The following is a 13,844-nucleotide window of genomic DNA, read 5'->3' as shown; positions in this document are numbered from 1 at the left end:
GACACACACACACACACACACACACACACACACACACACACACACACACACACACACACACACACACTCTAATTGAAATGGCTAATTCCAAGAGCCAGAAACAGTCAGTGAACAATAACATGTTACATTAAGTGGGTCTCAATATTACAGCAATAGAGCACAAAGAATCACATTAGTAAACAACACAGCAGACAGACAGACAGACACGCTTGCATGTTGCATACACAGCACCTTCTACCGTACTTGTACAAAAGAATATATAATTGTTGTTTTTGTTATATCATAGCCTACCTGCACACATTTAACCACAACTGAGGCACCCCTACATTATAATTTTCGCTCCCAGCACCTTATATTTATAGCATATCGTCGTTGTCGGGTGGAAACCTTGTATCTCCAAAACCGTTCGTTTTGTATTTATCATCTATAAAATGTTCTAAATTAGAGCAAACACAAAACAGCAGATCTACAAGCACACAACGCCTCGAGGCGTTGTGTGCTTGTAGATCGTCTGTTTTCACTATTTTTGTGCGACAGCCTTGTATGATGAAGCAGGGCTTTGTTTTACCAAAACACGTTTGAAACTTGGAGATACGAGGTTTCTGCCCGACAGTGACGATATTTTAGTGCTTATGTTGCGAGGAAAACGTTGGGATAATAGACATTTTGGTTAGAACTGACAGAAAATTACTTTGTACTTAAAATGATACTCAATATTTTTTTCAAGTGTCCAAATAAATTCCAAATATGTGACTGAACACAGCTGAGGGCTAGTAATTTTTTCATTTTCATTTTTTTATTTCATTTGAAAGCTGGGAATCATAGCTACAAAATGATATATTGGTTGTGAAGATTGACCCAACAGTTTTGTAGATATGGCTTATAGAGTTATGCCATGCAGAAATACTAGATCTGAGAAATTCAGCCTTTTAGATGAAATGTAACCTGCAAAATGTGAGGTTTCTCTTCACATTAATTAAAAAAAAGTCTTATTTACATGCAGAGTTAAGCTCTGGCGTTTAAGTGAAATGTAGCCTGATATTTATGAAATGCTTTTGTGGCTTTATCACATTTTAGAAAAAAAAAAAGAAAAAAGTAATTTCAGGGCTGTGCTTTCCGAAACGACTGCCCCTCTGCTATGCTGGGTCACATATTATCAAATGATCTCGCGGCACCCCTGGACTGCCGTCGCGGCACCCCAGGGTGCCCCGTCACCCACTCTGAAAACCCCTGGAATGGACAGATGGAGGGATGGTCATTATTTTTGTCTCCAAAAAAAGGCCTGTTGGCAGCCTGACTATGACCTCTGATCAAGGTCAGCAGCTCTGGTGTTGTTGTGACGCTGCATTCCTTTAAATCCTGTCATGCTCTTCATCGTTATCTAATAACTCCTCATCGTGTTCACTACATGACCTTCCTGCTTACATTGTTCCACATACTAGATAGATAGATAGATAGATACCTACTGTATCTTACATCACAACTATGCAAGGATTGAAGACTTTGTCATCGTGATAGAAGATTTCTCATCAAGATATGACCGTAATGGAAAGAAACCACAACTGTCAAAGCTACCATACCAAATTTCTTTTTTTTTGGATGGATGGATGGATGGATGGATGGATGGATGGATGGATGGATGGATGGATGGATGGATGGATAGATAGATAGATAGATAGATAGATACCTTTATTATCCCAAGGGGGAAATTCAGTTGTCCAGTTGTAGCACAGCAGTATACAGTTATTTACAAAGTTACAGAGAAGTAAGAAAAAAGATAGGAGGAAAAAACAAGAGCAGTACAGTACCAATAAAGAGAAGGTGCATCAATAGAGGGGGCGAATAATATATAAATATATATACATAAAGTGTCTTACAAAAAGAGACTGTAGCAGTCAATGCTAGTTAGTGCAACACGTATCTCACTGACATTGTTAAACAAAGCAAAATACTCAGAAACTACCAACACAACCTAATAGTGCAAAGTCAAAAATCAGTACGAAAAAAAAAAAAAAAAAAACTAAAACAGCTCAGAGAAGAAGAAACTAGGAAGCATGTCACCGCAAGACGCACATGAGCACTCTCCCTGGAAGGTCCTTAGAGGTCAAAGTCAATAGAGCAATAGTTCCGTCAGTCTAAGTTAGGAAGGAAGTCCTTTTCAATTGTTGGGGTAGAACTGGTAGAACTTGATCTGAACTGTCCTCTGAAAAGCCAGCAGTCTCTACAATAACCATAAGACAACCTCTCACCTCTGACCCTAAACAGTCTCTACAATAACCATAAGACAACCTCTCACCTCTCACCCTAAACAGTCTCTACAATAACCATAAGACAACCTCTCACCTCTGACCCTAAACAGTCTCTACAATAACCATAAGACAACCTCTCACCTCTCACCCTAAACAGTCTCTACAATAACCATAAGACAACCTCTCACCTCTGACCCTAAACAGTCTCTACAATAACCATAAGACAACCTCTCACCTCTCACCCTAAACAGTCTCTACAATAACCATAAGACAACCTCTCACCTCTGACCCTAAACAGTCTCTACAATAACCATAAGACAACCTCTCACCTCTGACCCTAAACAGTCTCTACAATAACCATAAGACAACCTCTCACCTCTGACCCTAAACAGTCTCTACAATAACCATAAGACAACCTCTCACCTCTCACCCTAAACAGTCTCTACAATAACCATAAGACAACCTCTCACCTCTCACCCTAAACAGTCTCTACAATAACCATAAGACAACCTCTCACCTCTCACCCTAAACAGTCTCTACAATAACCATAAGACAACCTCTCATCTCTGACCCTAAACAGTCTCTACAATAACCCTAACACAACCTCTCACCTTTGACCCTAAACAGTCTCTACAATAACCATAAGACAACCTCTCACCTCTGACCCTAAACAGTCTCTACAATAACCATAAGACAACCTCTCATCTCTGACCCTAAACAGTCTCTACAATAACCATAAGACAACCTCTCACCTTTGACCCTAAACAGTCTCTACAATAACCATAAGACAACCTCTCACCTCTCACCCTAAACAGTCTCTACAATAACCATAAGACAACCTCTCACCTCTGACCCTAAACAGTCTCTACAATAACCATAAGACAACCTCTCACCTCTCACCCTAAACAGTCTCTACAATAACCATAAGACAACCTCTCACCTCTGACCCTAAACAGTCTCTACAATAACCATAAGACAACCTCTCATCTCTGACCCTAAACAGTCTCTACAATAACCATAAGACAACCTCTCACCTTTGACCCTAAACAGTCTCTACAATAACCATAAGACAACCTCTCACCTCTGACCCTAAACAGTCTCTACAATAACCATAAGACAACCTCTCATCTCTGACCCTAAACAGTCTCTACAATAACCATAAGACAACCTCTCACCTCTGACCCTAAACAGTCTCTACAATAACCATAAGACAACCTCTCACCTTTGACCCTAAACAGTCTCTACAATAACCATAAGACAACCTCTCACCTTTGACCCTAAACAGTCTCTACAATAACCATAAGACAACCTCTCACCTCTGACCCTAAACAGTCTCTACAATAACCATAAGACAACCTCTCATCTCTGACCCTAAACAGTCTCTACAATAACCATAAGACAACCTCTCACCTTTGACCCTAAACAGTCTCTACAATAACCATAAGACAACCTCTCACCTCTGACCCTAAACAGTCTCTACAATAACCATAAGACAACCTCTCACCTTTGACCCTAAACAGTCTCTACAATAACCATAAGACAACCTCTCACCTCTCACCCTAAACAGTCTCTACAATAACCATAAGACAACCTCTCACCTCTGACCCTAAACAGTCTCTACAATAACCATAAGACAACCTCTCACCTCTGACCCTAAACAGTCTCTACAATAACCATAAGACAACCTCTCACCTCTGACCCTAAACAGTCTCTACAATAACCATAAGACAACCTCTCATCTCTGACCCTAAACAGTCTCTACAATAACCATAAGACAACCTCTCATCTCTGACCCTAAACAGTCTCTACAATAACCATAAGACAACCTCTCACCTTTGACCCTAAACAGTCTCTACAATAACCATAAGACAACCTCTCACCTCTGACCCTAAACAGTCTCTACAATAACCATAAGACAACCTCTCACCTCTGACCCTAAACAGTCTCTACAATAACCATAAGACAACCTCTCATCTCTGACCCTAAACAGTCTCTACAATAACCATAAGACAACCTCTCATCTCTGACCCTAAACAGTCTCTACAATAACCATAAGACAACCTCTCACCTTTGACCCTAAACAGTCTCTACAATAACCATAAGACAACCTCTCACCTCTGACCCTAAACAGTCTCTACAATAACCATAAGACAACCTCTCACCTCTGACCCTAAACAGTCTCTACAATAACCATAAGACAACCTCTCACCTCTCACCCTAAACAGTCTCTACAATAACCATAAGACAACCTCTTACCTCTGACCCTAAACAGTCTCTACAATAACCATAAGACAACCTCTCACCTCTCACCCTAAACAGTCTCTACAATAACCATAAGACAACCTCTCACCTCTGACCCTAAACAGTCTCTACAATAACCATAAGACAACCTCTCACCTCTGACCCTAAACAGTCTCTACAATAACCATAAGACAACCTCTCACCTCTCACCCTAAACAGTCTCTACAATAACCATAAGACAACCTCTCACCTCTGACCCTAAACAGTCTCTACAATAAACATAAGACAACCTCTTACCTCTGACCCTAAACAGTCTCTACAATAACCATAAGACAACCTCTCACCTCTGACCCTAAACAGTCTCTACAATAACCATAAGACAACCTCTCATCTCTGACCCTAAACAGTCTCTACAATAACCATAAGACAACCTCTCACCTTTGACCCTAAACAGTCTCTACAATAACCATAAGACAACCTCTCACCTCTCACCCTAAACAGTCTCTACAATAACCATAAGACAACCTCTCATCTCTGACCCTAAACAGTCTCTACAATAACCATAAGACAACCTCTCACCTTTGACCCTAAACAGTCTCTACAATAACCATAAGACAACCTCTCACCTCTCACCCTAAACAGTCTCTACAATAACCATAAGACAACCTCTCACCTCTCACCCTAAACAGTCTCTACAATAACCATAAGACAACCTCTCATCTCTGACCCTAAACAGTCTCTACAATAACCATAAGACAACCTCTCACCTTTGACCCTAAACAGTCTCTACAATAACCATAAGACAACCTCTCACCTCTCACCCTAAACAGTCTCTACAATAACCATAAGACAACCTCTCACCTCTCACCCTAAACAGTCTCTACAATAACCATAAGACAACCTCTCACCTTTGACCCCAAACAGTCTCTACAATAACCATAAGACAACCTCTCATCTCTGACCCTAAACAGTCTCTACAATAACCATAAGACAACCTCTCACCCTAAACAGTCTCTACAATAACCATAAGACAACCTCTCATCTCTGACCCTAAACAGTCTCTACAATAACCATAAGACAACCTCTCACCTTTGACCCTAAACAGTCTCTACAATAACCATAAGACAACCTCTCACCTCTCACCCTAAACAGTCTCTACAATAACCATAAGACAACCTCTCATCTCTGACCCTAAACAGTCTCTACAATAACCATAAGACAACCTCTCACCTTTGACCCTAAACAGTCTCTACAATAACCATAAGACAACCTCTCACCTCTCACCCTAAACAGTCTCTACAATAACCATAAGACAACCTCTCATCTCTGACCCTAAACAGTCTCTACAATAACCATAAGACAACCTCTCACCTTTGACCCTAAACAGTCTCTACAATAACCATAAGACAACCTCTCACCTCTCACCCTAAACAGTCTCTACAATAACCATAAGACAACCTCTCACCTCTCACCCTAAACAGTCTCTACAATAACCATAAGACAACCTCTCACCTTTGACCCCAAACAGTCTCTACAATAACCATAAGACAACCTCTCATCTCTGACCCTAAACAGTCTCTACAATAACCATAAGACAACCTCTCACCCTAAACAGTCTCTACAATAACCATAAGACAACCTCTCATCTCTCACCCTAAACAGTCTCTACAATAACCATAAGACAACCTCTCACCTCTCACCCTAAACAGTCTCTACAATAACCATAAGACAACCTCTCACCTCTCACCCTAAACAGTCTCTACAATAACCATAAGACAACCTCTCACCTCTGACCCTAAACAGTCTCTACAATAACCATAAGACAACCTCTCACCTTTGACCCTAAACAGTCTCTACAATAAACATAAGACAACCTCTTACCTCTGACCCTAAACAGTCTCTACAATAACCATAAGACAACCTCTCATCTCTGACCCTAAACAGTCTCTACAATAAGCATAAGACAACCTCTCACCTCTCACCCTAAACAGTCTCTACAATAACCATAAGACAACCTCTCACCTCTCACCCTAAACAGTCTCTACAATAACCATAAGACAACCTCTCACCTTTGACCCTAAACAGTCTCTACAATAAACATAAGACAACCTCTTACCTCTGACCCTAAACAGTCTCTACAATAACCATAAGACAACCTCTCATCTCTGACCCTAAACAGTCTCTACAATAACCATAAGACAACCTCTCACCTCTCACCCTAAACAGTCTCTACAATAACCATAAGACAACCTCTCACCTCTCACCCTAAACAGTCTCTACAATAACCATAAGACAACCTCTCACCTCTGACCCTAAACAGTCTCTACAATAACCATAAGACAACCTCTCATCTCTCACCCTAAACAGTCTCTACAATAACCATAAGACAACCTCTCACCTCTCACCCTAAACAGTCTCTACAATAACCATAAGACAACCTCTCACCTCTCACCCTAAACAGTCTCTACAATAACCATAAGACAACCTCTCATCTCTGACCCTAAACAGTCTCTACAATAACCATAAGACAACCTCTCACCTTTGACCCTAAACAGTCTCTACAATAACCATAAGACAACCTCTCATCTCTGACCCTAAACAGTCTCTACAATAACCATAAGACAACCTCTCACCTCTGACCCTAAACAGTCTCTACAATAACCATAAGACAACCTCTCACCTCTGACCCTAAACAGTCTCTACAATAACCATAAGACAACCTCTCATCTCTGACCCTAAACAGTCTCTACAATAACCATAAGACAACCTCTCATCTCTGACCCTAAACAGTCTCTACAATAACCATAAGACAACCTCTCACCTTTGACCCTAAACAGTCTCTACAATAACCATAAGACAACCTCTCACCTCTGACCCTAAACAGTCTCTACAATAACCATAAGACAACCTCTCACCTCTCACCCTAAACAGTCTCTACAATAACCATAAGACAACCTCTTACCTCTGACCCTAAACAGTCTCTACAATAACCATAAGACAACCTCTCACCTCTCACCCTAAACAGTCTCTACAATAACCATAAGACAACCTCTCACCTCTCACCCTAAACAGTCTCTACAATAACCATAAGACAACCTCTCACCTCTCACCCTAAACAGTCTCTACAATAACCATAAGACAACCTCTTACCTCTGACCCTAAACAGTCTCTACAATAACCATAAGACAACCTCTCACCTCTCACCCTAAACAGTCTCTACAATAACCATAAGACAACCTCTCACCTCTCACCCTAAACAGTCTCTACAATAACCATAAGACAACCTCTCATCTCTGACCCTAAACAGTCTCTACAATAACCATAAGACAACCTCTCACCTCTCACCCTAAACAGTCTCTACAATAACCATAAGACAACCTCTCACCTCTGACCCTAAACAGTCTCTACAATAACCATAAGACAACCTCTCATCTCTGACCCTAAACAGTCTCTACAATAACCATAAGACAACCTCTCACCTCTCACCCTAAACAGTCTCTACAATAACCATAAGACAACCTCTCACCTCTCACCCTAAACAGTCTCTACAATAACCATAAGACAACCTCTCACCTCTCACCCTAAACAGTCTCTACAATAACCATAAGACAACCTCTCACCTCTGACCCTAAACAGTCTCTACAATAACCATAAGACAACCTCTCACCTCTCACCCTAAACAGTCTCTACAATAACCATAAGACAACCTCTCATCTCTGACCCTAAACAGTCTCTACAATAACCATAAGACAACCTCTCACCTCTCACCCTAAACAGTCTCTACAATAACCATAAGACAACCTCTCACCTCTGACCCTAAACAGTCTCTACAATAACCATAAGACAACCTCTCATCTCTGACCCTAAACAGTCTCTACAATAACCATAAGACAACCTCTCACCTTTGACCCTAAACAGTCTCTACAATAACCATAAGACAACCTCTCACCTCTGACCCTAAACAGTCTCTACAATAACCATAAGACAACCTCTCACCTCTGACCCTAAACAGTCTCTACAATAACCATAACACAACCTCTCACCTCTCACCCTAAACAGTCTCTACAATAACCATAAGACAACCTCTCACCTCTCACCCTAAACAGTATCTACAATAACCATAAGACAACCTCTCACCTCTCACCCTAAACAGTCTCTACAATAACCATAAGACAACCTCTTACCTCTGACCCTAAACAGTCTCTACAATAACCATAAGACAACCTCTCACCTCTCACCCTAAACAGTCTCTACAATAACCATAAGACAACCTCTCACCTCTCACCCTAAACAGTCTCTACAATAACCATAAGACAACCTCTCATCTCTGACCCTAAACAGTCTCTACAATAACCATAAGACAACCTCTCACCTTTGACCCTAAACAGTCTCTACAATAACCATAAGACAACCTCTCACCTCTCACCCTAAACAGTCTCTACAATAACCATAAGACAACCTCTTACCTCTGACCCTAAACAGTCTCTACAATAACCATAAGACAACCTCTCACCTCTCACCCTAAACAGTCTCTACAATAACCATAAGACAACCTCTCACCTCTCACCCTAAACAGTCTCTACAATAACCATAAGACAACCTCTCATCTCTGACCCTAAACAGTCTCTACAATAACCATAAGACAACCTCTCACCTTTGACCCTAAACAGTCTCTACAATAACCATAAGACAACCTCTCACCTCTGACCCTAAACAGTCTCTACAATAACCATAAGACAACCTCTCACCTCTGACCCTAAACAGTCTCTACAATAAACATAAGACAACCTCTTACCTCTGACCCTAAACAGTCTCTACAATAACCATAAGACAACCTCTCATCTCTGACCCTAAACAGTCTCTACAATAACCATAAGACAACCTCTCACCTCTGACCCTAAACAGTCTCTACAATAACCATAAGACAACCTCTCATCTCTGACCCTAAACAGTCTCTACAATAACCATAAGACAACCTCTCACCTCTCACCCTAAACAGTCTCTACAATAACCATAACACAACCTCTCATCTCTGACCCTAAACAGTCTCTACAATAACCATAAGACAACCTCTCACCTCTGACCCTAAACAGTCTCTACAATAACCATAAGACAACCTCTTACCTCTGACCCTAAACAGTCTCTACAATAACCATAAGACAACCTCTCACCTCTCACCCTAAACAGTCTCTACAATAACCATAAGACAACCTCTCATCTCTCACCCTAAACAGTCTCTACAATAACCATAAGACAACCTCTCACCTCTCACCCTAAACAGTCTCTACAATAACCATAAGACAACCTCTCACCCTAAACAGTCTCTACAATAACCATAAGACAACCTCTCACCTCTGACCCTAAACAGTCTCTACAATAACCATAAGACAACCTCTCACCTTTGACCCTAAACAGTCTCTACAATAACCATAAGACAACCTCTCATCTCTGACCCTAAACAGTCTCTACAATAACCATAAGACAACCTCTCACCTCTGACCCTAAACAGTCTCTACAATAACCATAAGACAACCTCTCACCTCTGACCCTAAACAGTCTCTACAATAACCATAAGACAACCTCTCACCCTAAACAGTCTCTACAATAACCATAAGACAACCTCTTACCTCTGACCCTAAACAGTCTCTACAATAACCATAAGACAACCTCTCACCTCTCACCCTAAACAGTCTCTACAATAACCATAAGACAACCTCTCACCTCTCACCCTAAACAGTCTCTACAATAACCATAAGACAACCTCTCACCTCTGACCCTAAACAGTCTCTACAATAACCATAAGACAACCTCTCACATTTGACCCTAAACAGTCTCTACAATAACCATAAGACAACCTCTCACCTCTGACCCTAAACAGTCTCTACAATAAACATAAGACAACCTCTTACCTCTGACCCTAAACAGTCTCTACAATAACCATAAGACAACCTCTCACCTCTCACCCTAAACAGTCTCTACAATAACCATAAGACAACCTCTCACCTCTCACCCTAAACAGTCTCTACAATAACCATAAGACAACCTCTCATCTCTGACCCTAAACAGTCTCTACAATAACCATAAGACAACCTCTCACCTCTCACCCTAAACAGTCTCTACTATAACCATAAGACAACCTCTCACCTCTGACCCTAAACAGTCTCTACAATAACCATAAGACAACCTCTCACCTCTCACCCTAAACAGTCTCTACAATAACCATAAGACAACCTTTCACCTCTGACCCTAAACAGTCTCTACAATAACCATAAGACAACCTCTCACCTCTGACCCTAAACAGTCTCTACAATAAACATAAGACAACCTCTTACCTCTGACCCTAAACAGTCTCTACAGTAACCATAAGACAACCTCTCACCTCTGACCCTAAACAGTCTCTACAATAACCATAAGACAACCTCTCACCTCTGACCCTAAACAGTCTCTACAATAACCATAAGACAACCTCTCACCTCTCACCCTAAACAGTCTCTACAATAACCATAAGACAACCTCTCACCTCTGACCCTAAACAGTCTCTACAATAACCATAAGACAACCTCTCACCTTTGACCCTAAACAGTCTCTACAATAACCATAAGACAACCTCTCACCTCTGACCCTAAACAGTCTCTACAATAACCATAAGACAACCTCTCACCTCTGACCCTAAACAGTCTCTACAATAACCATAAGACAACCTCTCACCTTTGACTAAACAGTCTCTACAATAACCATAAGACAACCTCTCATCTCTGACCCTAAACAGTCTCTACAATAACCATAAGACAACCTCTCACCTCTCACCCTAAACAGTCTCTACAATAACCATAAGACAACCTCTCACCTCTGACCCTAAACAGTCTCTACAATAACCATAAGACAACCTCTCACCTCTCACCCTAAACAGTCTCTACAATAACCATAAGACAACCTCTCACCTCTCACCCTAAACAGTCTCTACAATAACCATAAGACAACCTCTCACCTCTCACCCTAAACAGTCTCTACAATAACCATAAGACAACCTCTCACCTCTCACCCTAAACAGTCTCTACAATAACCATAAGACAACCTCTCACCTCTGACCCTAAACAGTCTCTACAATAACCATAAGACAACCTCTCACCTATGACCCTAAATGGCCCTTTGGCTCATGTAATGAGCGATGGCAGGGACGTGCTGGCCATTGGGAAAAGCGGGACAACTCCCGAACGGCCGGTTCATTCCCGGCCGGTCCAGGCCGGCCATTTGGAAAAAAAATTAAAATAAAATGTCGGCCTTCGTTCCATTTTGGGGGCTGGGCGGCCCTGCTTCATCATACAAGGCCGTCGCACAAAAGTAGTGAAAACAGCAGATCTACAAGCACACAACGCCTCGCGGTCTAGTTAAAAAAAAAAAAAAAAAAAAGATAAATACAAAACAAACTGTTTTGGACATACAAGGTTTCCACCCGACAACGACGAAATATAACTCATGTAATTGGCCCACTGGCTTGTCACTTTGTCATGATCTGAAATGGCAAATCTTTGAGTAGCAGCAGCGCTATAGAGAGAGATCGCTCTCTATAGCGCGCAATGAGGGCCTCTCCAACTCTTTTTGCCGGGCTGAATCATGGGCCCAGCACGTCCCTGAGCGATGGACAGTGTTGGGGAAGTTAAAGTTACATGATGTAACTGAGTTACATAACTACGTTACATTTTGCCGTAACTTGCTAGTAACTGAGTTGCATTCCTACTTCTGCAACTCATCAAGTAACTGAAATACCTTTTGGGTAATTTCTGGCTCAAGTTACAAGAAGTTACAAGCGAAGTTATAATTTTACGTTTAAGTTTTGTTAAGACTGAAGATCAAATGTCATGTAACAGTTTAATTAATATGTTTTGATGTGTGTGTGTGTGTGTGTGTGTGTGTGTGTATGTGTGTGCGTGTGCGTGTGCATGCGCATGTGTGCGTGCACAGATAGCGTGAAAGCTGATTTGTACACAGTATTAAAACATTAGTGTCATATGCAGGCGCAGACAAAACAAAGTAGCAGCAGATATGAATGATATGTGAAAGGACAAGACACACAACACATGCCATCACAACATACCATCATCACAACATAAACACAGCAGCTGGGCGGGTCATGAGTGGTAAGGAGAGGAATGTACGGTAGTCGGTAGTGGTGTGCATATGAACTCAGATAACCTTAGCTTAGCTTAGCAGAATCATACAACAAAAAGGTGAAAAATGCAGGGCAAAGGTTTTTCCTTTAGGGAGTGAGCATACAAAGTCTCACACTGGTAGAGTTATTGCATATTGGCCTGTTATAGCGCCACCATGGGCCTGATTTGAAACAATTCAAGTGGCATTTCTCCCTGTGCCTAGTGGGAATGTGCGTGCAACATTTCACGGAAATCACACTCTGGTTTCAGGATTTGAGGCATTTTGTTCCAAATGGAGCACTACTACAGTAGAGATGCAGTGTAAGTGTGACGGAGAGAGTCGCAGCCCCAGCCTTGAAGCCTCAAAAGTCTAGTATCTCCCCCGGACCAAAGAGATGTCTCTTTGGTCTAGTGGTTAAGATATTGGACTTTCGCGTGGGAGACCCGGGTACGAACCCGAGTGGGGAGGTTCGGATCACCTCCGTTACATAGGCTACAGATTTGTGTGATTTTTGGAAAGAATCTGTAGGAGTAGCCTTCTGTCCAAAAATGTGTAAACAATTTCTGAAAACTTTCGAAAATACCGGATCTACAAGCTCTCACCCTGACCCTAACACCTTTTTTTTTTACTTAAATGTCTTTGTGGCTCAGTGGTTGATGCAGAAATATCAAATAGTAAAATGTGTAGCACATTGACATGACACTATGGCACATTAGGAGTTCATTGTGTATTTCTGGTAAATTGATCACTTATTTTGTCTGTGGCAAAAATAAAATATCCATGAAAATGTCCATCACAAGCTGGCAGACCAGGCCACCGTGGTAAAACAGAACTCCCCCAGGGCACCGTGGTAAAACAGAACTCCCCCAGGCCACCGTGGTAAAACAGAACTCCCCCAGGCCACCGTGGTAAAACAGAACTCCCCCAGGCCACCGTGGTAAAACAGAACTCCCCCAGGGCACCGTGGTAAAACAGAACTCCCCCAGGCCACCGTGGTAAAACAGAACTCCCCCAGGCCACCGTGGTAAAACAGAACTCCCCCAGGCCACCGTGGTAAAACAGAACTCCCCCAGGCCACCGTGGTAAAACAGAACTCCCCCAGGCCACCGTGGTAAAACAGAACTCCCCCAGGCCACCGTGGTAAAACAGAACTCCCCCAGGCCACCCCAGGCCACCGTGGTAAAACAGAACTCCCCCAGGCCA

This window comes from Nannobrachium achirus (genome assembly GCF_963921795.1).
Source record: "Nannobrachium achirus genome assembly, chromosome: 2".
Lineage (NCBI taxonomy): Eukaryota > Metazoa > Chordata > Actinopteri > Myctophiformes > Myctophidae > Nannobrachium > Nannobrachium achirus.
This window is presented reverse-complemented; position numbering follows the sequence as displayed.